Genomic DNA, 27,611 nt, shown 5'->3' on the forward strand with positions numbered 1-27,611 from the left:
TGGTATGTTTCTCCTTAGGCCAACGTTAGTGACAATATTGAATGTCACTAACGTTGGCATTTCTCCCCCTTTCTAACGTTAGAGGCAAAGTTAACTAAGTTAACGTGGACTCTAACGTGGCCACTTATGAGCATTTGCCAACGTTAGTGACAATGTTAAGTGTCACTAACGTTGGCTCAACTTCCCTTCTCCACGTTAGAGTTCACGTTAACTTAGTTAACCTGACTCTTAACGTGGTCAATGATGGCTTTGAGAGCGTTATTGGCAATCACTTTTCTCATTAACTTTGCAAGTTACCTCCCATTCCTTGCTTCCTTTGGTCCTGAAATCAAGCAATAGAGCGCATCAAAGTTCTAGTCCAAGTCATGGGCAATGCAACATATAATTTGTCACTAAACTTATGCAAAATCCTCATGAAATAATGTAAAATGCACAATGTATGCTTGAATCAAGGTGTAAGTGAATATCTACCCAAAACTAGCTTATTTCCTAAGGAAATGCATGAAACTAACCTAAAAATAGTAAAGAAAAGGTCAGTGAAACTAGCCAAGATGCCCTGGCATCACATGTCTATCTGGAGTGTTTGCCTACAGAAGGATGCCATTTGGTCTGTGCAATGCACCTGCAACCTTTCAGAGGTGCATGCTCTTTATCTTCTGTGATATAGTAGAGAAATTTTTGAAAGTCTTCGTGGATGACTTCTCAGTATTTGGAGACTCATTCAGCTCCTGTCTTGAGCATCTAGCAATTGTTTTGAAAAGGTGCCAAGAGACTAACTTAGCTTTAAACTGGGAGAAATGTCACTTTATGGTGACTGAAGGAATTGTCCTTGGGCACAAAATTTCGAACAAGGGAATAGAGGTGGATCAAGCTAAGGTGGAGGTAATTTAAAAATTACCACTACCTGCTAATGTTAAAGCAATCAGAAGCTTTCTGGGGCATGCAGGATTCTACAGGAAGTTTATATAGGATTTTTCAAAAATCGCAAAACCTCTGAGTAATCTGCTAGCTGCTGACACACCATTTGTATTTGACACAGGGTGTTTGCAGGCCTTTGAGTCTCTGAAGGCTAAGTTGGTCACAGCACCTGTCATTTCTGCACCAGACTGGACATTACCATTCGAATTAATTTGTGATGCCAGTGACCATGCTATTGGTGCAATATTGGGACAGAGGCATGACAAACTTCTGCATGTCATTTACTATGCTAGCCATGTTTTAAATGATGCGCAGAAAAATTACACAACCACAGAAAAGGAATTGCTTGCAGTGGTTTATGACATTGACAAGTTTAGATCTTACTTAGTAGGATCAAAAGTGATTGTGTACACTGACTATGCTGCTCTAAAATATCTCCTCACAAAGTAGGATTCAAAACCCATACTCATAAGATGGGTGTTGCTTCTGTAAGAGTTTGATATAGAAATAAGAGACAGAAAAGGAACAGAGAATCAAGTAGCTGATCACCTGTCCCGAATAAAACCAGTAGTAGGAGCGTCCCTCCCTCTTACTGAGATCTCTGAAACCTTTCTGGATGAGCAATTATTTGCTATTCAGGAAGCTCCGTGGTTTGCAGACATTGCAAACTATAAGGCTCAGTAATGTCAAGCTATTGACAGTAAAGAATCGCTTATTGGGAGGCAACCCAATCTTATTTATCTATGTTAATTACTTTTTCATTTCATTTTCCATTGTTATTTTATGTTTTCTTTAGGTTGATGATCATGTGGAGTCATAAAAACAGCTGTAGAAGTAAAGCAGAATAAAAAATAGCATAAAAAATAGCACACCCTGGAGGACAGACTTACTGGCGTTTAAACACCAGTAAGAGTAGCAGAATGGGCGTTAAACGCCCAGTCTGGCACCATTCTAGGCGTTTAACGCCAGAAAGAAGCAACAAGCTGGCGTTTAACATCAGAAACAAGTAGCAACCTAGCGTTTAATGCCAGGATTGCACTCTATGGGCATTTTGCACGCCTAAATAGAGCAGGGATGATAAGTCCTTGACCCCTCAGGATCTGTGGACCCCACAGGATCCCCACCTACCCCACTTCTCTCTCTCTCTCTCTCTCCCACCTTTTCATAACACTCTTTCCCAAATACCCTTCACCAATCACCTCCCCCTACCCCTATATAAATCCCTCACCACTCCTTCATTTTCACACATTACAACCACTACTTCTACCCCTTTGCCGAACCATATATCTCCCTCCATCTCCTCTATTTTCTTCTTCTTCTACTACTTTCTTTCTTCTTTTTCTCGAGGACGAGCAAACCTTTTAAGTTTGGTGTAGTAAAAGTATTGCTTTTTATTTTTCCATAACCATTAATGGCACCAAAGGCCGGAGAAACCTCTAGATAGAGGAAAGGGAAGACAATTGCTTCCACATCCGAGTCATGGGAGATGGAGAGATTTATCTCACAAACCCATCACTAAGAAAAGGATGGAGCAAATAAGAGAGCCCACTCATGGACCTCAACAAGAGCATGAGGAAATTCCTCATCATGAAATCCCTGAGATGCCTCAAGGGATGCACTTTCCTCCACAAAACTATTGGGAGCAAATTAACACCTCCCTAGGAGAATTGAGTTCCAACATGGGACAACTAAGGGTGGAGCACCAAGAGCATTCTATCCTCCTTCATGAAATTTGAGAAGATCAAAGAGCTATGAGGGAGGAGCAACAAAGGCAAGGAAGAGACATTGAGGAGCTAAAGCACTCCATAAGATCTTCAAGAAGAAGAACTAGCCGCCATCACTAAGGTGGACCCGTTCTTTAATTTTCTTGTTCTTTATTTTTCTATTTTTTGTTTACTATGCTCTATGTTTATTCATGTTTGTGTCTTTATTACATGATCATTAGTGTTAAAGTGTCTATGTCTTAAAGCTATGAATGTCCTATGAATCCATCACCTTTCTTAAACGAAAAATGCTTTAATTACAAAAGAACAAGAAGTACATGAATTTCGAATTCATCTTTGAGATTAGTTTAATTATTTTGATGTGGTGACAATACTTTCTGCTTTCTGAATGAATGCTTGAACATTGCATATGTCTTTTGAATTTGTTGTTTATGAATGTTAAAATTGTTGGATCTTGAAAGAATAACGAAAAAGGAGAAATGTTATTGATAATCTAAAAAATCATAAAATTGATTCTTGAAGCAAGAAAAAGCAGTGAAGAATAAAGCTTACGAAAAAAAAAGAAAAAAATAAAAAAATAAAAGAAAGAAAAAGGAAAAGCAAGCAGAAAAAGCCAATAGCTCTTTAAACCAAAAGGCAAGAGCAAAAAGCCAGTAACCCTTTAAACCAAAAGGCAAGAGTAATAAAAAGATCCAATGCTTTGAGCATTAATGGATAGGAGGACCCAAAGGAATAAAATCCCGATCTAAGCGGCTAAACCAAGCTGTTCCTAACCATGTGCTTGTGGCGTGAAGGTGTCAAGTGAAAAGCTTGAGACTGAGCAGTTAAAGTCGTGATCCAAAGAAAAAAGAGTGTGCTTAAGAACCCTGGACACCTCTAATTGGGGACTCTAGCAAAGCTGAGTCACAATCTGAAAAGGTTCACCCAGTTATGTGTCTGTGGTATTTATGTATCCGGTGGTAATACTGGAAAACAAAGTGCTTAGGGCCACGGCCAAGAGTCATAAAGTAGCTGTGTTCAAGAATCAACATACTGAACTAGGAGAATCAATAACACTATCTGGATTCTGAGTTCCTATAGATGCCAACCATTCTAAACTTCAAAGGATAAAGTGAGATGCCAAAACTGTTCAGAGGCAAAAAGCTACTAGTCCCGCTCATCTAATTGGAGCTAAGTTTCATTGATATTTTGGAATTTATAGTATATTCTATTCTTTTTATCCTATTTGATTTTCAGTTGCTTGGGGACAAGCAACAATTTAAGTTTGGTGTTGTGATGAGCGGATAATTTATACGCTTTTTAGCATTGTTTTTAGGTAGTTTTTAGTATGATTTAGCTAATTTTTATTATATTTTTATTAGTTTTTATTCAAAAATCACATTTCTAGACTTTACTATGAGTTTGTGTGTTTTTCTATGATTTCAGATATTTTCTGGCTAAAATTGAGGGACCTGAGCAAAAATCTGATTCAGAGGTTGAAAAAGGACTGCAGATGCTGTTGGATTCTGACCTCCCTGCACTCGAAGTGGATCTTCTGGAGCTACAGAAACCCAATTAGTGCGCTCTCAATTGCATTGGAAAGTAGACATCCAGGGATTTCCAGAAAATATATAATAGTCCATACCTTGCCCAAGTTTTAACGACGCAAACTGGCATTCAAACACCAACTTCCTGCCCTATTCTGAAGTTAAACGCCAGAAACAAGTTTCAAACCAAAGTTAAACGCCACAAACAGGCTGCAAGATGGCATTTAACTCCAAGAGAAGCCTCTACACATGTAAAGCTCAATGCTCAGCCCAAGCACACACCAAGTGGGCCCGGAAGTGGATTTCTGTATCATTTACTCATTTCTGTAACCTTAGGTTACTAGTCTAGTATATAAACTACTTTTAGAGACTTACTATGAACCTGATGACATTTTTACACTTCATATTGTATTTCTGACGGCATGAGTCTCTAAACCCCATGGTTGGGGGTGAGGAGCTCTGCTGTGTTTCGATGAATTAATGCAATTATTACTGTTTTTCATTCAATCACGCTTGTTTCTATTCTAAAATATTCACTCGCACTTCACCCTGATGAATGTGATGATCCTTGACACTCATAATCATTTTCACCTATGAACGCGTGCCTGATAACCACCTCCGTTCTATCTGCACTAGCTTGAGTGTGTATCTCTTAGCCTCCTAGTTCACGATCAGAGTCTTCGTGGTATAGGCTAGAATTATTGGCGGCCATTCCTGAGATCCAGAAAGTCTAAACCTTGTCTGTGGTATTCCGAGTAAGATCTGGGAAGGGATGACTGTGACGAGCTTCAAACTCGCGAGTGTTGGGCGTAGTGACAGACGCAAAAGAATTAATGGATTCTATTCCAGCATGAGTGAGAACCGACAGATGATTAGCCATGCGGTGACAGCGCATTTGGACCATTTTTACTGAGAGGATGGATGGTAGCCATTGACAACGGTGATCCACCAACATATAGCTTGCCATGGAAGAAGACCTGCGTGCGTGAAGAAGAAGACAGTAGGAAAGCAGAGATTCAGAAGACAGAGCATCTCCAAAAGCTCAATTTGTTCTCCATTACTGCATAACAAGTATTATTTATTTTATGTTAATTACTTTTCATAAACCCAACCATTGTTATTATTAATTTCCTGACTAAGAATTACAAAATAACCATAGCGTGCTTCAAGCCGACAATCTCCGTGGGATCGACCCTTACTCACGTAAGATATTACTTGGACGACCCAGTGCACTTGCTGGTTAGTGGTACGAGTTGTGAAAAGTGTGATTTACAATTCGTGCACCAGCCTCCCAGTTCCTCTTTCTTGTTATAAGCTCCTTAAAAAATTTGGCACAGAGTGGCATTTGTTCCAATGCCTCAGCAAATGGTATGTTGATTTGGAGCTTCTTGAAGATCTCTAGGAACTTAGAGAACTGGCGATCCTTCCCATCTTTTCCCAGTCTTTGTGCGTATGGTGCTTTTGGCACATAAGGCTTCAAGACTAGTTTTGGTGGAGGTGGAGTAGGGATCTCTCCTTCATCCTTGTTCCCATGCTTTGCTGCAACTTCTTCATGATTGTCTTTGCTTGGGGTTCCTTCCTCTACAACCTTCCCACTTCTTAGAGTAATGGCTTTGCATTCCCCTCTTGGGTTAGCCATGGTATCACTGGGAAATGTGTGTGTGGGAAGTGGGATTTGCTTGGATAAAATCCCCACTTGTGCTTCCAACTTTGAGATTGTTGCGCCTTGATTTTTCAGATTTGACTTGTATTCTTCTTGATTAGTGTCTATCTTTCTTTCAATTTGTGCTTGTCTGTCCATGAGGGTGGAGACTGCCCCTGTAATCTGTGATGACAGTTGTGCTATTGCAGCTTCCATCCTCTCGAAGTTGCTCTTGATTTCACATGGTTGCATAGTTGAGGATGGTGCATCTTGATTGAGGTTGTTGTGTATGGGTTGGTTACTATGGTATGATGTGTTTTGTGAGTTATGGTAGGGTCTATGGTTCCCTGTTTGATGGTTGGGGTTGTGGTTGGAATGCTGATTTGATGAATAAAGTTTGTTGTGGTCCTGGTTGTGATTTTGTTGATTTCCCCACCCAAAATTTGGGTGGTTCCTCCAACCTGGGTTGTAAGTCTTAGAGTGTGGGTCATATAGTGGTCAGGGTGAGTTGTTCACATAATTAGCTTGTTCCCAGTCACCTTCAGATTCTTGTGTATTCCCTTATTGTTGAGGAGTTTGGTCTTGAATGACTGAGGCTTGATTGCCTTGTTCTGAGCTAACAAAGCATCTACAGAGTTGAGTTCTAGCACTCCCTTCTTTTGAGTCCTTTCTGAAGCATAGAAATACTCATTTTTAGCTACAGTCTCAATAACATCTATGGCCTCTTCAATGGTTTTCTTTTTGTTGAGTGAGCCTCCTGAAGAATGATCCACTGCCTTCTTTGCTTCATAGGATAGCCCCTCATAAAAGATATTTAGTTGTACCCACTCATTGAACATTTTCGGTGGGCATCTTCTTGTCAGATCTTTGAATCTCTCCCATGCCTCTTAGAGTGTTTCTCCATCTTGTTGTCTGAAGGTTTGCACCTCAGGTCTCAGCCTGTTAATTCTTTGTGGAGGGTAAAATCTTGCAAGGAATCTGTTCACGACCTCCTCCCATGTAGTTAGGCTATCCTTGAGGAATGATTCCAACCACTTTGCTGCCTTATCTCTGAGTGAGAAAGGGAACAAGAGTAGTTTGTAGATGTCAGGGTGTACCCTGTTGGACTTTACAGTATCACATATCCTCAAGAATGTGTTGAGATGTTGATTAGGGTCTTCTTGGGCACTTCCTCCATATGAGCAATTATTCTGAACAAGTGTGATGAGCTGAGGCTTCAGCTCAAAATTATTGGCATGAATTGTTGGCTTTAGGATACTGCTGCCATAATTTCCTGGGTTTGGGTTGATGTAGGAGCCTAAGACTCTCCTTTCTTGCCCAACATGATTGCCAGCCTCCTCTTCAACATGGTTATGTGCTTCTTCTTCCATGGTGGTTTCTAGATTTTCCTCCACTAGTTCCTCTCTAATTATACCTTTGCCTCTTGCTTCCCTCCTTCGCCTAAAGAGGGTCCTCTCAATTTCACTATCAAAGGGAGATGAAGTCTCTCCTCTTCTACCTGTCATACAATTGGCAAATAACCAGCAGAGAACAAGTGTAGTGGGGAAAACCTTGTTGAGATTAGTGGTTAGCTTTGTTGGTGTAATTAATCGAACAGTTAGAAAAGTGGAAATATGGATGATGAATAATAATAATCAAAGAAGAAAGAAATAGGAATCAGGGTAGAAATAAAAATTAAAAGGTGCTAAATAAAAGAAATTAAAATAACAAGAAATTTAAATTGCTTAATCTAGATCTCCAATCAATTTAATCACTGTCAAATTTAAGCCAATCCCCGGCAACAGCGCCATAAAACTTGATGAATCCAATTCACACCCCATTCAAAAATTAGTGAATTAGTTCTTTTGGCAAGCGCACCAAAATTATCGTCAAGTAATAACCCACAGTGGAGTGGGATTGTATCCACAGAGATTGGCAAATTCATGCAGTTTTAATTGATTGATGAATTAGTCAAGCGGATCAACAAGATTGTGAAGTGCAGAATTGTAAATGACATAAACGTAAATTACTAGAATATAAAGAAAAGCGATAAAGTGCAAAAATAAAAATAGCAGAATGTAAAGTGCAGAATCGTAAATGACTTGAATGTAAATGGGAATGGGGAATTACTGAATGTAAAATTAAGCTATAAAGAAAGGGATAGATAAGAATGAGGAAATTCATTGAGATTGGGAGATGTTGTCTCTTTGGATCAAATCTAGCTTATATCCTCTTCAATCATGCAACTCATTGACCTCTTGGCAATCATGATTGATTGAGCCCTAATCCCTTGGTGACTCAATCTCTCAGATCTTGATCAATAGCCAATTCCTTGGTCTAATTGCTCATGAAGAGAGATATGCTTGGTCCCTGATTATACCACACACTATCATAGGTCCAAGTAGAGGGAGGATTATATGTCACATATCCAAACACCAAAACCCAGATTCTACTCAAGTGTGAGAAGGGATTTCAAGCATGGTTTCATGTTTCCTTTCCCAAGGTTCCCATGAAACCCAATTGCATTCAATCTCTTTTCCAAGATAATTGAATATTAAGCATTAAGAACAAAATTCCTTCTAGCAAATCAAAGAGAAGATGAAGAGAAGAAAAATTACACTATTATCAATCCATCAAGTACAACAGAGCTCCCTCTCTCAATGAGAGGGAAGTTAGCTACTCATAGCTCAAAGAAAAGTACTCAAAAGTGAAGTGTAAAAGTGGATCTAAAACTAACTGCTCAACCCCCTCTTCAGTACTCCTTGGGGGTATTCATACTACTCCTAGTAAAATAAAAGAATTACAAAAGTGAAAAAAGAAAATTACATTTTAGAGGGAAAAGAAGCTCAATAAGTGTGACCTCCCAGCTGGCGTGTGATTGGTGCTCTAGTGGCGTGTCACGTGCTCTTCAATTTTAGCTTGGCGTGCCACGCCCAGCCCTTCAAGTGGCACGCTCGTCTTCACTAACAACCTTCGCGTGCCACGCCTTCGAGCTCAAGTGGCACGCCCTAGTCTTTTTCCACTTCTCTTTGCCTCTGGAAACTTGAACTAGCGTGGCACGCTCAAGGTTTGGCGTGCCACGCCCTTGCTCTATGCTTGGCTAAGCTTCTCTGGAAAGTTGAACTAGCGTGGCATGCACAGGGTCTGGCGTGCCACGCCCCTTTGTGAGTGAGTGGTTCCTCTGTTTGGCGTGCCATGCCACGAACTCAAATGGCACACCCCAATGCTTCTTTGCTCTCTGAATGACACTGGCATGCCACGCCTGGGATTCAAATGGCACGCCTAAGTGAAGGATAGTGAGTGGCGTGCCACGCCTTCGATACCAAGTGGCATGCCCCATGTAGTTGGCCTCCTTCATCCTCTCTGGAAACTTATACCAGCGTGCCATGCCTAAAGGCTGGCGTGCCACGCTCATGATCTTGCCTTGGTTCCAGTAGTTGGCGTGCCACGCCTCAGCCTTTAAGTGGCACGCCATAGTGAGATGCTTGGGTTGGCGTGCCATGCCTTCGATACCAAGTGGCACGCCCAGTCCTTGTTTTTGGTCTCTTTGTGCACTGACGTGCCACGCCTGGTTGCTCAAGTGGCACGCCTAAGTGAGATTGAGAGGTTGGCGTGCAACGCCTTCGACTTCAAGTGGCACGCCCAGTCTTCAATTGCCTTCAGCCCCTTCTCTGGATTATTGTACCAGCGTGCCACGCCATGCTGTTCAAGTGGCACGCCCCTAGATTTGTGAACTTTTCAAGCTTGGCGTGCCACGCCTGGGTTCTTAAGTGGCACGCCTAAGTGACTTCTTGGAGTTGGCGTGCCACGCCTTCGATACCAAGTGGCACGCGATAGTGGAGGTTCTTCTTGGAATGGTGAGTTGGCGTGCGACGCCCCTTTGCTCAAGTGGCATGCCCATAGTAGTTGATGGGTTAGGCGTGCCACGCCCAACCTGGTGTGCCACGCCCCATTCGTTTCCTCCATTGTTGCTTCCTGGAACTCTATACTAGCGTGCCACCCCCACATGCATGCTTGGACCTCCCCTCTGGAATTTAGTACTGACGTGCCACGCCTAGGTCCTGGCGTGCCACGCCAGTGCATTTTTGTGGCGTTTGCTCCCAAGTGGCACGCCAGTTTCGCACGCCCATCTTCTTGTTTGTCTTCTACCCATTTTTGATGCCTTTTTCACCTGAAATTCAGCACAACTCATCTCAAAGTAGTGTACCATAATATTCATCAAATAATGCATGAATTGTACTGATCAAATGAGATTTATGCTCTTTTATGGTCTTCTTTATGTAAGAAAGAAAGGTAGATGATGTAAGTCATCATTGGGGTCAAGTTGTTCTTACTTCTTGGCCTTCTTAGCCAAAGTTGGGAATGGAATGGGCATAGGCTCTTCAATCGGATTTTTCCTCTTTGGCTCCTTGGCCTTGAGCAATTCCTCCTCATCTTTCTCAACATCTTTCTCTTCATCCTTCATCACTCCCATATCTTCTCCCACCTCTTCCTTGTGGGTTTCCTCACTAGAATTCGTAGGCATAACACCAATTTCATCCAACTTGGTGCCGCTCCTAAGGGTGATGGCATTGATGCTTTCCTTAGGATTTGGTTGAGGTTGTGAGGGCAAACCACTAGAAGTTGAGGCTTGTTGGGAATTTTGTGTAGTCGGAGGAGAAAGAGTCAAACGGGTGAGTGCTTCGGCAATTGTAGACATATACGCTTCTTGTTTCTTGTGAAACTCCCGTTGCTCTTGCATAAAAGTTTGGAGTGTGTCATTCATGTAGGGTTAATTAGGAGGAGGACCTTGATTGCCTTGAGGAGGGTTAGGTATACTATTTAGATGTTGATACCTCCCTTGAGGTTGAGATTATGAAGGTTGTTGGTAGGATTGTTGGTATTGTGGTTGACCTTGACGAGCTTGATGATAGTAGGCTTGTTGGCTTGGGTAAGGTTGAGCTTTTGGGGCTTGGTTCCACCTTTGATTAGAATTATCCCTCCACCCTTGGTTTTCATTTCCTCCATGTTAATTGTAGTTGGGTCTTTGTGGGTATGGATTGGCTACCGCCAATGTAGCGTCCTCTTGGAGTTGAGGGCACTGATCAGTGTAATGGTTGTTACAAGCACAAATACCACATGATCTTGGTGGTCCTTCAATTCTTAGAGGTTGAGGTGGAGGAGATATCAAGACTTGGGGAATTTGTTGCCCTTGGGTGATTTGTCTCAACAAAATTGTCATCTCACCGAGGGTCTTTTTTAAAACGGCATCTCCGGAAGGAGAAACTTCACTTAAAGCTTTTGGTTGTGGGTTTCTTGCCCTTGAGTGTTGAGTGGAGTCCGCCAAGTCCGCTATGATCTCCCAAGCTTCCTCGGTGGTCTTGTTTTTGGTAAGGGATCCTCCACTAGAGGCATCTAGGAAAAGCTTATCTTGGGGTTCATCCCTTGACAAAAATAGCTAATAAGTACCAACTCGTCAATACGGTGGTGGGGGCAAGCTTCCAACAACTTCTTGAATCTCTCCCAGTACTCATAAAAAGTCTCCCAATCTTATTGCATAATGCAAGAGATTTCCTTTCGTAGCTTGTATGTCTTTTGTGGTTGATAGAACTTTTCCAGAAATTCCTTACGCAACAAGTCCCAATTGGAAATCACATCTCCCGGTTGAGTATAAAACCATTCTTTCGCTTTTTCCTCCAAAGAGAAAGGGAAAGCGAACACGAAAACTGCTACTTCATCTGCACCATGTCTCCTTGCAGTGGAGCATGCAACTTGAAAATCCTTAACATGCTTAAGAGGGTATTCTCTGGGTAGTCTATTGTACTTGGGGAGCAAGTTGATTGTGCCGGTCTGATGAGCGGATATTTTATACGCTTTTTGGGGTTAATTTCATATAGTTTTTAGTATGTTTTAGTTAGTTTTTAGTTTATTTTCATTAGTTTCTAGGAAAAATTCATATTTCTGGAATTTACTATGAGTTTGTGTGTTTTTCTGTAATTTCAGGTATTTTCTGGCTGAAATTGAGGGAGCTGAGCAAAAATCTGATTCAGGCTGAAAAAGGACTGCTGATGCTGTTGGATCCTGACCTCTATGAACTCGGAATAGAATTTCTGGAGCTACAGAAGTTCAATTGACGCGCTTCCAATTGCGTTGGAAAGTAGACATCCAGGGCTTTCCAGCAATATATAATAGTCCATACCTTGCTCAAGGATAGACGACATAAACTGGCGTTCAACGCCAGTTCCATGTTGCAGCCTGGCGTCTAGCGCCAGAAACACATTACAAGTTGATGTTCAAAGCCAGAAACAGGTTACAGCCTGGTGTTGAACGCCTAAAACAGCCCAGGCACGTGAGAAGCTTTAGTCTCAGCCCCAGCACACACCAAGTGGGCCCCAGAAGTGGATTTCTGCACTATCTATCATAGTTTACTCATTTTCTGTAAACCTAGGTTACTAGTTTAGTATTTAAACAACTTTTAGAGACTTATTTTGTATCTCATGACATTTTAGATCTGAATTTTGTACTCTTTGACAGCATGAGTCTCTAAACTCCATTGTTGGGGGTGAGGAGCTCTGTTGTGTCTCGATGAATTAATGCAAGTATTTCTGTTTTCCATTCAAACATGCGTGTTCCTATCTAAGATATCCATTCGCACTTCAACATGAATGTGATGAACGTGACAATCATCATCATTCCCCCACGAATGCGTGCCTGACAACCACTTCCGTTCACCGTAGAATGAATGAATATCTCTTGGATCTCTTAATCAGAATCTTTGTGGTATAAGCTAGATTGATGGCAGCATTCAAGAGAATCCGGAAAGTCTAAACCTTGTCTGTGGTATTCCGAGTAGGATTCAAGGATTGAATGACTGTGACGAGCTTCAAACTCGCGAGTGCTGGGCGTAGTGACAGACGCAAAAGGATAGTAAATCCCATTCCGGTATGATTGAGAACCTGCAGATGATTAGTTGTGCGGTGACAGCGCACCTGGACCTTTTTCACTGGAAGGATGGATGATAGCCATTGACAACGGTGATCCACCAACACACAGCTTGCCATAGGAGGACGTGCGTGCGTGAGTCAGGAAACAGAGGAAAGCAGAATTTCAGAAGACAAAGCATCTCCAAAACTCCAACATATTCTCCATTACTGCATACAAGTATAATTTATGTTCTGCCCTTCTTACTTTTTACAATTCAAATTAAGAATTATTATTGATATTATATCCTGACTAAGAGTTACGAGATAACCATAGCTTGCTTCAAGCCAATAATCTCCGTGGGATCGACCCTTACTCACGTAAGGTATTACATGGACGACCCAGTGCACTTGCTGGTTAGTTGTGCGAGGTTGTAAGAGAGTAATGTGAACATTAACATTACAATTTCGTGCACCAAGTTTTTGGCGCCGTTGCCGGGGATTGTTTGAGTTTGAACAACTGACGGTGAATCCTGTTGCTTAGATTAGGAAAATTTTGTCTTTTGGGTCAGAGTTCAAGCAGGGGCACTGTTCATACCCTGGGTCGAGTTACCCGACCCGGGATCATTGGCGACAAAGCGACCGACCTCTTCAGGTCAGACTACCCGACCTCTTCTAAAGAGCTCGGCCAAATCGACAGGAAAGCCAAATAAAGGGCCCAAATAGAGGAACACGACCCAAATCCAAAGGCAATCCCAGCCTATAGAGATAAAGGCGGTTCCCTTAAAAATAAGCTGACTTCATCCAAAACAGGATAAGATAAGATAATATAACTAACTTATCTTATCAGAAAGGTCAGCCTCCACTACTATAAATACACTTGAGCACCCAGGTATAACTCATACTCTGATTCTACATAACACCTGTTCAATACCCATGCTAACTTAAGCATCGGAGTCTCTTGCAGGTACCCCCCACCCTCCGGTGGTCAAGGATCAGCAGTGCAGCAAGCCCAACAAGTCGGACAGAACAGCTCCAGCTGCCACCAGCCAGCCGGACACGTCATCTCCGACCAGTACCGAAGATCTCATCCGAGATCGACCTACAGTTTCAGGTAACCCTCGGAACATTGGCACCGTTGCCGGGGAACCTGGAAGTCATCCCAACACCATGGCGAACGGCCATGACAACGACCACAATTCAGATCTGGAAAACAGAACACCGCACAAGAACGCGGACATCACGCTAAAGGATACTCCGAAATCCAATGGAGACAAAGACTCATCAAATCCGGGGTTAATAGACGCACTTCAAGACCGTTTAAAGCAACTTGAGAAAGAAACTCAACAACAACGAGAGGTCGGAAAGGATCTACAAAGAGAGATACGGCGACATCGAGAATTGGAAGAAAAATTACAGCAACTGGAAGCCGATCTCAAATCGAAGGCCCCTCGGATCACTCCTTAGGAAAGCTCACGTAAAGAACAGGATCCATTCACCAGAGAGATCATGAAAACCAAAATTCCAAAAGACTGCAAACTCCCGGATATGATTTTGTATGACGGCACCACTGATCCCAACCATCATCTCAGCAATTTCAGAAGCAGAATGTACCTTACCGATGCCTCAGATGCCGTTCGCTGCAAAGCCTTTCCAACAACCCTCACGAAGATAGCGATCAGATGGTTCGACAGCTTACCTCCCAAGTCCATCTCAAACTTCGACGATCTAGCTGGAAAGTTCCTCGCCAGATTCTCCATCCAGAAAGATAAAGCCAAACACGCTCCCAGTCTACTAGGGATCAAGCAAGGAGATCGGGAGAGCCTCCGCAACTACATGGAAAGATTCAACAAAACATGTATGGATATACAAAGCTTACCCACAGAGGCTGCCATCATGGGACTTATCAACGGTCTACGAGAGGGACCTTTCAGCTAGTCTATATCAAAAAAGTACCCGACCTCCTTAGACGAAGTGCAGGAACGGGCAGAAAAATACATCAACATGGAAGAAAACGCTCGGTTAGGAGAGACCTCAAAATCGGGGGCCTCCTACCGTGACAAGGACAAGGAATCTAAATGAAAAGAAGACCGACAAGGGGAGAAAATTAAAAAATACCATAATTATACTCCCCTCAGAGCATCCCTAGTCGAAATATACAAAGAGGTCTGCCATACAGAAAAAATCCCCCCAGCACGGCCCCTCAAAGGAAAAAGGGGAGGAGGAAATCGGAAGGAATATTGTGAATATCATAGGGTCAGAGGACACGCCACCAACGAATGCTTCAACTTAAAAAATATCATAGAAAAATTGGTAAGGGAAGGAAAATTAGATCGATTCCTGGCCACCCGAGATGATGATCAAAGAAAAAGACGAAGGGATGAAGATACCGAGCGAACAGAACGATCACCTCGGACACCAGAAAGACATATCCACATGATACATGGCAGATTCGCAGCAGGAGGGATCTCCAAATCTTCCCACAAAAGGTATCTCAAAGAAGTATATCATGTCGAAGGAGAGGAGGAAGCACTCAACATTCCAGCGATAACATTCACTAAGGAGGACGCGTCCGGCATCATTACAGGACACGACGATCCCATGGTCATCACCATCATATTGGCAAACGCCAACCTACACCGCACCTTAATAGACCAAGGGAGTTCTGCCGACATCTTATTCAAGAAAGCCTTTGACAAACTCGGCTTAGAAGAAAAAGAGCTTAAGGCATATCCAAATAGTCTGTTCGGGTTAGGAGATACCCCTGTTCGGCCACTAGGATATATATCACTACATACAACCTTCGGAAAAGGAGACCAATCCAGGACTCTCAAAATAGACTACATCGTAGTCAATGTAAATTCAGCTTACAATGCTCTCATAGGTCGGACAACACTCAACTAACTCGGCGCAATAGTCTCGACCCCACACCTATGTATGAAGTTCCCAACTCCAAAAGGGATAGCCACGATAAAAGCTGACCAAAAGATGGAACGTCGCTGTTATAACGAAAGCCTAAACCTCAGAGGCAAAGGAGAAGAGTTTCACGCAATCGAGTTGGGCGGAGTCCAACGACGAGAAGATCTTCGCCACCAACCAGAGGGCGAGATAGAAAAAATTCAGATCGGGGACACCTCGGAAAAAACAACTAATATCGGCACAATCCTCAAAGCAGATTTAAAAGAATTGCTAATACAATTCTTACGAGATAATGTCGACCTCTTTGCATGGAAAGCCGCGGACATGCCAGGCATAGACCCTAAGCTAATGTGCCACCAGTTGGTAGTCTACCTAGGATCTCGACCGGTACAGCAGAGACGAAGAAAGTTTGGGCCAGAGCAATCCCAGGCTGTGGAAGAGTAAGTACAGACACTACTGGAAGCCGGATTTATAAGAGAAGTTAAATACCCGCTATGGCTAGCCAACGTCGTCTTGGTGAAGAAATCGAACGGGAAGTGGCGAATGTGCACCGATTACATCGATCTCAACAAAGCTTGTCCAAAAGATCCATACCCACTCCCAAGTATTGACGCCCTGGTAGATGCTTCCTCTGGATACAAATATCTCTCGTTTATGGACGCATATTCAGGATACAACCAAATTCCCATGTATCCACCAGATCAAGAAAAGACCTCGTTTTTAACACCAAAGGCAAACTACTGTTACATTGTGATGCCCTTCGGTCTCAAGAACGCAGGAGCTACTTATCAAAGACTAATGAATAAAGTTTTTTCGAATCACATTGGAAACATCATGGAGGTCTATGTGGACGACATGCTAATAAAAACACAAAGCGAAGAGACACTATTGTCCGACCTGGCTCAAGTATTCGACACCATAAGGAAACATGACATGCGACTCAACCCCGCGAAATGCACCTTTGCAGTAGAAGCAGGAAAATTCTTAGGCTTTATGCTCACTCAAAGAGGAATTGAGCAAATCCAGACAAATGTCAGGCCATACTCAACATGAAGAGCCCAACCTGTGTTAAAGAAGTACAGCAACTCAACGGGAGACTGGCCGCCCTATCCCGATTCTTAGCAGGAGCCGCGATAAGATCTCTTCCCTTCTATGCTACTTTAAGAAAGGGAAAACAATTCGAATGGACAATAGAGTGCGAACAAGCCTTCCAAGACCTCAAGAAGTTCTTAGGACAGCCACCTATCCTATCCCGACCGCGAGTTGGAGAACCACTCATATTATACCTCGCGATGGGAGGCAAGGCAGTAGCATCAGCACTAGTCAGAGAAGACAAAAATGGACAACAACCCGTCTACTTCATTAGCAAGGCACTACAGGGATCCGAGCTGAACTACCAGAAAATAGAAAAATTTGCCTATACTCTTATTCTAACATCTCGACGACTCCGCGTACTTCCAGGCTCACACCATTAAGGTTCGAACTAACGAGCCCATAAAAGGAATATTACAGAAAAAGATCTAGCAGGCAGAATTCTACAATGGGCAGTCAAGTTGTCAGAGTTTGACCTCCAATATGAAGCTCGGACGGCCATCAAATCACAGTATCTGGCCAATTTTATCGCAGAATTCACAGATGCCTTAGAAACCCCCACATAATGGAATCTTTACGTGGACGGTTCTTCAAATAAAACTGGAAGTGGTGCGGGCGTGATAATAGAAAGCAACCAAGGAACCCAAGTTGAGCTCTCCCTCAAGTTCGGGTTCCTGGCCTCAAACAACCAGGCGGAATATGAAGCATTATTAGCTGGTTTGAAGCTGGCTAAAGAAGTCGGAGCTCAAAAACTCAACATTTACAGTGATTCACAAGTAGTCACATCACAAATAACAGGGAGCTACCAAGCCAAAGATCCCACCATGAAAAAGTATCTGGGTAAAACCAAGGAACAGCTCGGACAAATAGGGGAGTATAAGATCTGCCACATACCCCGCGAACAAAATGCCCGAGCTGACGCACTCTCAAAACTAGCCAGCACCAAACCAGGGGGCAACAATAGAAGCCTCATCTAGGAAATGTTGCAGAACCCGTCAATCTCGGAAGAGGAAAAAGTCTTGACTATAACAAGTCAGGACCAAGGATGGATGATCCCTATAGCCAACTACCTTAGAACAGGAATGCTCCCCACAGAAGAAAAGGACGCAAAAAGGCTAAAAATGGAGGCACAGTACTACACCATCATAAACAACATCCTGTACAAAAGAGGAATCTCAACACCTTTACTAAAATGCGTGCCAACCTCCAACACAAGAGAAGTGCTAGAAGAAATACACGGTGGTATCTGTGGCAATCATCTCGGAGCACGAGCTCTCGCCAAAAAAGTGCTCCGGACGGGATTTTATTGGCCAACTCTACAGAAAGAAGCCACAGAATTTGTAAAGACATGCCCATCATGTCAGAAACATGCCAACTTTCACATCGCCCCGCCAAAAGAGCTCATCAGCGTGACCTCGCCTTGGCCGTTTGTAAAATGGGGACTCGATCTTCTCGGCCCCTTCCCACAGGGATCAGGACAAGTTAAATTCCTCATAGTAGGGGTAGATTACTTTACAAAGTGGATCGAGGCAGAGCCCCTAGCCAATGCCACCGCTCAAAGAAGCCAGAAATTATTATATAGAAACATTGTCACAAGGTTCGGAGTTTCATATTCAATAACCACAGACAATGGCACCCAATTCACAGATGCAGGCTTCAGAAAACTAGTAGCCGACTTGAATATAAAGCACCAGTACACCTCCGTCGAACATCCACAAGCCAATGGGCAGGCCGAAGCTGCTAACAAAGTCATATTGGCCGGATTAAAATGGAGATTACAAGATGCAAAGGAAGCCTGGGCAGAAGAGCTTCCACAGGTCCTGTGGACATATCGAACAACGCCACATTCCACCACGACGGAATCCCCCTTCCGATTAGCATACGGAATAGAGGCGATGATTCCAGTAGAGATTGAAGAAGGGTCGCTTAGAGTAGTTCACTACAATGAGGGAGCAAATTCCCAACTTCATAGAGAAGAGCTCGACTTGTTACCCGAAATCCAAGAAAGAGCTCGGATCAGGGAAGAAGCTCTAAAACGCTGAATGGCTTCCAGATATAATCAAAAGGTAGTGCCAAGAAGTTTTGCAGAGAATGATCTCATCCTAATCCGAAATGATATTGGAACAACTCGACCAGGAGAGGGAAAGCTGGCAGCAAACTGGAAAGGACCCTACCGAGTTGTAGAAGTACTTGGAAAGGGCTACTACAGACTGTCTGAACTCGATGGACGAGAGCTTCCCAGGTCATGGCACGCCTGCAACCTCAGAAGGTACTACAGTTAGAAAAGATAAAGGATCTCATCATTGGATGCACTCTTTTTCCTGAAAAGGTTTTTTAATGAGGCACCAAGTTGAGACTCAGACAATCCCATATGTATATATTTGCATTTTTCCTTTAAATAAAATATATTTTAGATATTCTACAAAGATTTCAAGACGTATTAATCTGAAGCATTCATCGTCCGATTATAAAGCAATAGATCGGCAGAAAGTGAAAAATAATTTCACTGCACGATCACGATAAAGACAACCGTCCGATAAAGGTGAAAACGCGATTCACCCAAAGGACGATCTAGAGATGACAACCACTTTCTACAAATCGGCAAAGATGAACATAGAATAATGTAAGAAGTTATCGAAAGTGATCTAGAAAAGAACCTGACGAGGTCTTACGGATTGCTAAAATAATAACTTAAAGACTGGCCGACGTTGAGAAGTCGGACCAAGTCAACCCAAGTTATAAGTAAACCCTGGAAAGAGGACTGGCCAACCCTATTAAAGAGGATTACTTTAACTTAGAAGGGCTCAACATGACAAAGTCAGCCCAAAATGAAAAGTTATAAAAGTAATCCCTGAAAGAGACCTGACAAAGGTCCAAGAAAGAGGATTACAAAAATAACTTAAAGGAGACCGATATAACGAAGTCGGACGCCTACTACTAACAAGTTATAAAAGTAATCCCTGAAAGAGACCTGACAAAGGTCCAAGAAAGAGGATTACAAAAATAACTTAAAGGAGACCGATATAACCAAGTCGGACTCCTACTACTAACAAGTTATAAAAGTAATCCCTGAAAGAGACCTGACAAAGGTCCAAGAAAGAGGATTACAAAAATAACTTAAAGGAGACCGATATAACCAAGTTGGACTCCTACTACTTAAAAGTTATCAAAATAGTCCCTGAAAGAGATCTGACAAAGATCCAAGAAAGAGGACTACAAAAAATAACTTAAAGGAGACCGGTATAACCAAGTCGGACTCCTACTACTTAAAAGTTATCAAAGTAGTCCCTGAAAGAGATCTGACAAAGATCCAAGATAGAGGACTACAAATAACTTAAAGGAGACCGACCTAACGAAGTCGGACTCCTACAACTAGAAAGTTATAAAAGTAATCCCTGAAGGAGACCTAGCAAAGGTCCAAGACACAGGATTACGAGAATAGCTTAGAAGGGGAACAACGTCAAGAAAGCATACAAAGCAAAGAAAACCAAAGAAACAAGTTGGACCCCCACAACCACGACCTCAAAGGATTCAAGCTACAAATAACATAACAAAAACAACCCAAGGAGGTCGAGCCGCAAGATTTCGACATCAGCAGAAAACAGAAAAGATGCCTAGTCAAAAGACTACCTTTTAATGAGTTATAAGGCCTCGAAAGGCCACCAAAGACTACTATCAAAAAGATAGTGAGCTATTGTTTGTTTTTCAAAATAAAAAGTTGCTAGATAAGCAACTAAGAAGTATCAGCAAATAAATAAAAGAGTTCTAAAAAAGCCCACAAGCCGGGCCAACTATACAAATTTTAAGAAAGGATCAACAAGCATCAGGAGCCTTCTTGGCAGCATCAGGACAAGGAGAAGGAGGGCGAATCTGGATCGGCATAGCATCCACAGTCCCATCCTCCCGATTCAGGATCTGGCAATCCGGGTCGGGCACAGCAGGAGGAACCGAAGAGGTCGGCGCTTTGGTAGAAGACACAGGAGGAATGACATCATCATCATCACCATCATCATCAGGGACAATCTTGCCATCCCTGACAATATTATCCAGGATAAAAAGGGTGAGGTCGGCCCCGGGAGCAATGACCTGAACTTGCTCCCTCAAGTTCTCATAAGCAGCAGTCACGCTGCCAACGAGATGACCCTGAAGCTCAGAATAATCTTCCCGGGCATGGTCGAGCTCCTCCCTCAGGCGCAGCACCTCTCGATAAGAGGTAACATAACTATCCTTGTGCATCAGGACTGCGTCCTCAGCCAACCTCAAAGAAGCCGCCAATGACTGAGAGCGCACTTCCTCATTCTTCAAGTCCTTCTCCAGCTTGGCTACCTTCGTCTCAAGCTCCTCCTTTAGCTCCTTCATCCGATCGAACTCCTGTTTTGCCTCCACCATAAACGCTTTAGTAGCGTGGAGAGGGAGATTCTGAGCAGTCCGATATATGACAGCCGACATGTACGCCATCTTCACATGATTTCGGGCCATGAATTCTAAGTGATGGAGGATGGACACATCGTCCATGGAGAGAGTGCCATAAGGACCGATTTGTTGATCCACGAATTCAATAGCATTAAAATCTGGAGCATCGAGGTCAAAGGGCTCAGCAGTCTTTTGTTTTTTATTGGGAGGAGCAACAGAAAGAGCAGCAGAGGTGACGTGAGGATCTGCCAAACGAACTCAGGGTGTAGGGATCACCTTCTTTACCCCGGCGGAACTCTGCACCGATGGCTTCTTGCGCACTTGGGAGGATCCCTCCCCAGCCGCCTGGGCAGCAGCATTTCTGGCAGCAGTCGCCCTCTGCGCCCTCTTATAAGCTTTCATGGATTCATTATTCTTCATTGCCTCTGCAAACAAAACAGAAAACTCAGCTACAAGTCGGATAAGTCGGAAAAGACAGCTACAAGCAACATAAACAAAATAATAAAAGAAACACAAGATACCCAGTTCAGTTTGAAGAAGAGTAGGATTGGTTAGAAATTTCTGTGTGTCAAGATGGGGAGGTTGACCCCAGCATTCTTCCAAGATAGTCACAAAGGCTCGCTCAGCCTCATCTAACGTTTCCCACGAATACCTGGAGACCCTCACATCTTTTTACCATTCCAAGGGAAAAGCAAGTTCGTCATTCTCATCCAGAAAAAAGGGCCGAGCTCCTTCAACAGCTCGGACCTTGAAAAAGTAGTTTTTAAAATCACAGAACGACTCGTCAAACATGGAAAAAACCTTCTTCCCCTGGGTAGAACGAAAGGAGACCCAGGCCGACTTCTTTTTTACCACACCGGGCTTAGTCAAGACAAACAGATAGAAAAAGAGAGATTGGGAAGCAAGAATACCAAAACCATCGCACAGTAATTGGAAAATTTTAATAAAACCCCAGGAATTGGGGTGAAGTTGAGAAGGGGCAACATTACAAGACCATAACAGGTCGGTTTCAAATTTGGTAAAAGGAAGGGTGATACCCAGCTGACCAAAGAAAAAATCATAAGCATAAAAGAAAGGGCGACCATCAACAACTCGAGTCGAAAAGCAGACTCTCTCGTCAGAAGAGGGAGGGACAAGTTCATAGTTCTTCTCATCACCAGAATTACTACAGACACTGTGAAACTGCCTAAGCTGAGTACAAAATTTAGAATCAACCAGCGAGACACACATAAGAACCATGGAGTCCACCCAATCAGCCATACCCGCGGGAACCTGGCAAGGCATTTCGACAATGTTATTTCGGGAAGACATGAGATCAACTAAATCCTACAAAAAGAAAAGAAGAATAGATTACTCAAAAACATCTCGGACAGAGGGCAAAACATCTCGACGGGCGGATAAACAAAAAGGGAAAACCCCAAGACTCAAGACAAAGGTCTTGGGGCATCCCTTGGAGGCAGTAAACAAGCAAGGTTTTCAAGTTATTTCTACGGCCTACATCCCAGCACTCATCAAAATAAAATCCAGAAAGAAAACAAAAGAAAGCGAAAATGCAAAAGGTCCACTCTCATACAATTTATCAAAGGAAAGCACTATTTCTACAGTTTATCAGAAATGGCCAAGCGGAAAGGTGCAAACTTTTTCAAAGTCAAGCAAAAAATCATCAGCAAAGAACAAACACCAACACCGAGTATACCAAAATAGAAATCATCAAAGACACAGCCTTTTTTCGAGAATCAAACGCACAAACGAGAAATAACATGCAGAAGCCCTAAGCACATTAAAGCAATAGGAAAGGCAAAAAGATTCATACAAAAGAATGAAGAAACTTCAGAGCACGCATTACGACAGTAAACCAGGCACAGTAAAAGCAGAAAGATCCAAACTTCCCTCAGAGAAAAATCGCAACTTAATCACAAAAAGCCAAAGCAGCGAAAGAGAAAGAAAGTACGAATGGAACTCACTTGGAGAAGAGAAAAGCTTCAAAGGAAAGAAGGAGATGTAAAGATGAAAGTTGTCCCGAGAATCGCCAAGCGACACCGCAACGCAGGAAAAGAAGAATAGTAGGCGAAAAACAGAGAACGAGAAAAACGGAAGAAAATGGTGAAGAAGTTACGAAAGAGCAAAGAAGAGAAACCGTTTCTGAGTTTTCAAAAATCAAAATAAAGAGCCAAAGGAAAAACGGGGCAATTAATACTAATTAATTAGGGTATTAAACCCTCGCACGTTCCCCAGGACAAAGCGCTAATACAAAAGCGCGCGCTTTTAGAGAAAAATGTTCTACATTCAAAAGATTCTACAAAAGGAAGAAATCGACAAAATGCTTGAGTTCAGCTTCGTCAGAGAAGGACCGAAGTCAAAGACTCGACCTCAACAAAAAGACCGAGCTCAAGCAGGGGCACTGTTCATACCCTGGGTCGAGTTACCCGACCCGGGATGATTGGTGACAAAGCGACCGACCTCTTCAGGTCAGACTACCCGACCTCTTCTAAAGATTTCGGCCAAATCGACAGGAAAGCCCAATAAAGGGCCCAAATAGAGGAACACGACCCAAATCCAAAGGCAATCCCATCCTATAGAGATAAAGGCGGTTCCCTTAAAAATAAGCTGACTTCATCCAAAACAGGATAAGATAAGATAAGATAACTAACTTATCTTATCAAAAAGGTCAGCCCCCACTACTATAAATACACTGGAGCACCCAGGTATAACTCATACTCTGATTCTACATAACACCTGTTCAATACCCATGCTAACTTAAGCATCGGAGTCTCTTGCAGGTACCCCCCACCCTCCGGTGGTCAAGGATCAGCAGTGCAACAAGTCCAACAAGTCGGACACAGCAGCTCCGGCCGCCACCAGCCAGCCGGACACGTCATCTCCGACCAGTACCGAAGATCTCATCCGAGATCGACCTACAGTTTCAGGTAACCCTCGGAACAATGTTCTTTCTTCATGTTCTTGTGTTCTTGTGAATCTTCAAAGTGTTCTTGAGTTTTTCTTGTGTCTTGATCTTAAAATTTTTAAGTTTGGTGTTCCTTGGTGTTTTCCCTCCAAAATTTTCGAAAACAAGGAGCATTAGATCTAAAAATTTTAAATCTTGTGCTATCTTATTATTTTTCTCTCTCCTCCTTAAATTCAAAAATATCTTTTCTCTCTATTTTAAAGCAAATTTTTGAAATTTACCTTTAAAATTCAGATTTTTATTTCAAAATTTAAAACCTTTTTCAAAAATCATCATATCCTTTTCAAAACTTCCTAACCACTTTCTCTCTCCTCATTTTTTCAAAAATCTCCACCCATTTTTATTTATTTTATTTTAATTTATTTTATTTTCAAAAAAATAAATAAATAAATAAATAAAAGTAAATTTTTTTTACATCATCTCCCTTTTTCCATCATGGATCTAAGCGGAAATGAACAGTCCAGAAGGACTCTGGGGTCATATGCTAACCTCTCTACTGCTTCATATGCTCATTATCATGGTGCAGCAAAGCTGCCAGTATTCCGGTCTTCCACAGGAAGAACCTACAGAGTTTCTGGCACAGTTTTTACAAATTGATGACACAGTACATGATAAGGAAGTAGATCAGGATGTCTACAGATTATTACTGTTTTCATTTGCTGTAAAAGACCAAGCCAAGAGGTGGTTAAATAACCAACCTAAGGCTAGCATAAGGACATGGAAACAGCTGACAGAAAAATTCCTTAATCAATACTTTCCTCCAAAACGGATGACACAACTAAGGCTGGACATCCAAGGCTTTAAACAAGGAGATAATGAATCTATTTATGATGCCTGGGAGAGATACAGAGAGATGCTACGAAAATGCCCCTCTGAGATGTTTTCAGAGTGGGTTCAGTTAGACATCTTCTATTATGGGCTTACAGAAAGAGCTCAGATCTTTCTAGATTACTTAGCTGGTGGATCTATCCACATGAGAAAGACAATTGAAGAAGCTCAAGAGCTCATTGATACAGTTACCAGAAATTAGCATCTGTACCTAAGCAGTGACCCTTCCATGAAAGAAGAGGTTAAAACAGTAACTGCTGAACTCAGTCTTGTAGAACAAGCTGCTGAATTCAATCAGCAATTGGACTTTCTAACACAACAGTTAGCCAAATTCAAAGATAGACTACAAGAGACAAGGATGGCTAATATAAATATGGAAGAACAATTGAAGCAAACAAAACGGCAGCTGTCAAAACAAATAACAGAAGAATGCCAATCAGTTCAATTAAGAAGTGGGAAAATATTAAATACCCCACCTCAAGGCAGCAGGAAGCCAAGAAATGAGCAAACCACCCAAAATGCATCTGAGGACAGTAAGAGCCCAGGAAAAAATAATTCTGACGTTAATACGCCAGAAATTGGGTGGAAGGCTGGCGCTGAACGCCCAAACCATGCTCAGGACTGGCGTTCAACGCCAGAAACAAGTAAGGAACTGGCGTTGAACGCCCAAAGGAAGCACAGTTCTGGCGTTCAGACGCCAGGAACAGATGAAGAATTGGCGTCTAACGTCACTCCAGCTTCTAACTCTGGCACTCAAATGCCAGAGAGGGATCAGACACACACAAGTGCTGATGACAACCCCTCTAAAAAGGCTTCTTCAACTATTTCTATAGGAAATAAATCTACAGCAACCAAGGTTGAGGAATATAAAGCCAATATACCTTATCCTCAAAAACTCCGCCAAGAGGAGCAGGATAAGCAATTTGCTCGCTTCGCAGACTATCTCAGGACTCTTGAAATTAAGATTCCATTTGCAGAGGCACTTGAGCAAATACCTTCTTATGCCAAGTTCATGAAAGAGATCTTGAGTCATAAGAAGGATTAGAGAGAAACTGAAAGAGTTCTCCTCACTGAAGAATGAAGTGCAGTCATTCTGAAAAGCTTTCCGGAAAAGCTTAAAGATCCTAGAAGCTTTCTAATACCATGCACATTAGAGGGAAATTGCACCAGGACAGCTTTATGCGATCTTGGGGCAAGCATCAACCTAATACCTGCATCCACTATCAGAAAGCTTGCTTTAACTGAAGATGTTAAACCAACTCGGATATGTCTCTAACTTGTTGATGGCTCCATTAAATACCCATCAGGCGTGATTGAGGACATGATTGTCAGGGTTGGGCCATTCGCCTTTCCCACTGACTTTGTAGTGCTGGAGATGGAGGAGCACAAGAGTGCTACTCTCATTCTAGGAAGACCTTTCCTAGCAACTGGACGAACTCTCATTGATGTCCAAAAGGGGGAAGTCACACTGAGAGTCAATGAAGATGAGTTTAAGTTGAATGCTGTCAATGCCATGCAGCATCCAGACACACCAAAAGACTGCATGAAAGTTGATCTTATTGACTCTTTGGTAGAAGAGATCAACATGGCTGAGAGTCTCGAATCAGAGCTGGAAAACATCTTTAAAGATGTTCCACCTGATCTAGAGGATTCAGAGGAATTGAAAGAGTCTCTGAAATTTCCTCAGGAAGAGGAAAAACCTCCTAAACCCGAGCTCAAACCATTACCACCATCCCTGAAATATGCATTTCTGGGAGAAGGTGATACTTTTCAAGTGATCATAAGCTCTGCTTTAAATCCACAGAAAGAGGAAACACTAATTCAAGTGCTAAGGACACACAAGACAGCTCTTGGGTGGTCCATAAGTGACCTTAAGGGCATAGCTAGATGCATGCACAAGATCTTATTGGAGGACAATGCTAAGCCAGTGGTTCAACCACAGAGGCTGCTAAATCCAACCATGAAGGAAGTGGTGCAGAAAGAGGTCACTAAATTACTGGAGGCTGGGATTATTTATCCTATTTCAGATAGCCCTTGGGTGAGTCCGGTTCAAGTTGTCCCTAAAAAGGGAGGCATAACAGTGGTTCATAATGAAAAAAATGAACTGGTTCCTACAAGAACAGTTACAGGGTGGCGCATGTGTATTGATTAGAGAAGGCTCAATACAGCCACCAGAAAGGATCATTTTCCTTTACCATTCATAGACCAGATGCTAGAAAGACTAGCAGGTCATAATTATTACTGCTTTTTGGATGGCTATTTAGGCTACAACCAAATTGCAGTAGATCCCCAAGATCAAGAGAAAACGGCATTCACATGTCCATCTGGGGTATTTGCTTACAGAAGGATGCCTTTTGGGCTGTGTAATGCGCCTGCAACCTTTTAGAGATGCATGCTCTCTATTTTCTCTGATATGGTGGAAAAATTTCTGGAAGTCTTCATGGATGACTTCTCAGTATATGGAGACTCATTCAGCTCCTGTGTTGATCACCTGACATTGGTTTTGAAGAGATGCCAAGAGACCAACCTGGTTTTAAACTAGGAAAAATGTCACTTTATGGTGACTGAAGGGATTGTCATTGGGCATAAAATTTCAAACAAGGGAATAGAGGTGGATCAAGCTAAAATAGAGGTAATTGAAAAATTACCACCACCTGCCAATGTTAAGGCATCAGAAGCTTTCTGGGGCATGCAGGATTCTATAGA

At 42.5% G+C, this 27,611-nt stretch overlaps 1 non-coding gene and 1 pseudogene across 1 annotated transcript; both read left to right on the forward strand.

The window, feature by feature from the left end:
* Positions 1 to 10,643: 10,643 nt before the first annotated feature.
* Positions 10,644 to 27,447, forward strand: LOC148548130 (uncharacterized; annotated as a pseudogene).
* Positions 11,248 to 11,354, forward strand: LOC148548131 (small nucleolar RNA R71). Its single transcript, XR_015898741.1, has one exon. It is a non-coding gene; the product is annotated as a small nucleolar RNA R71 (small nucleolar RNA).
* Positions 27,448 to 27,611: the final 164 nt, after the last annotated feature.

This window comes from Arachis ipaensis, chromosome B8, assembly GCF_059453495.1.
Source record: "Arachis ipaensis isolate K30076 ecotype BB chromosome B8, ASM5945349v1, whole genome shotgun sequence".
NCBI lineage: Eukaryota > Viridiplantae > Streptophyta > Magnoliopsida > Fabales > Fabaceae > Arachis > Arachis ipaensis.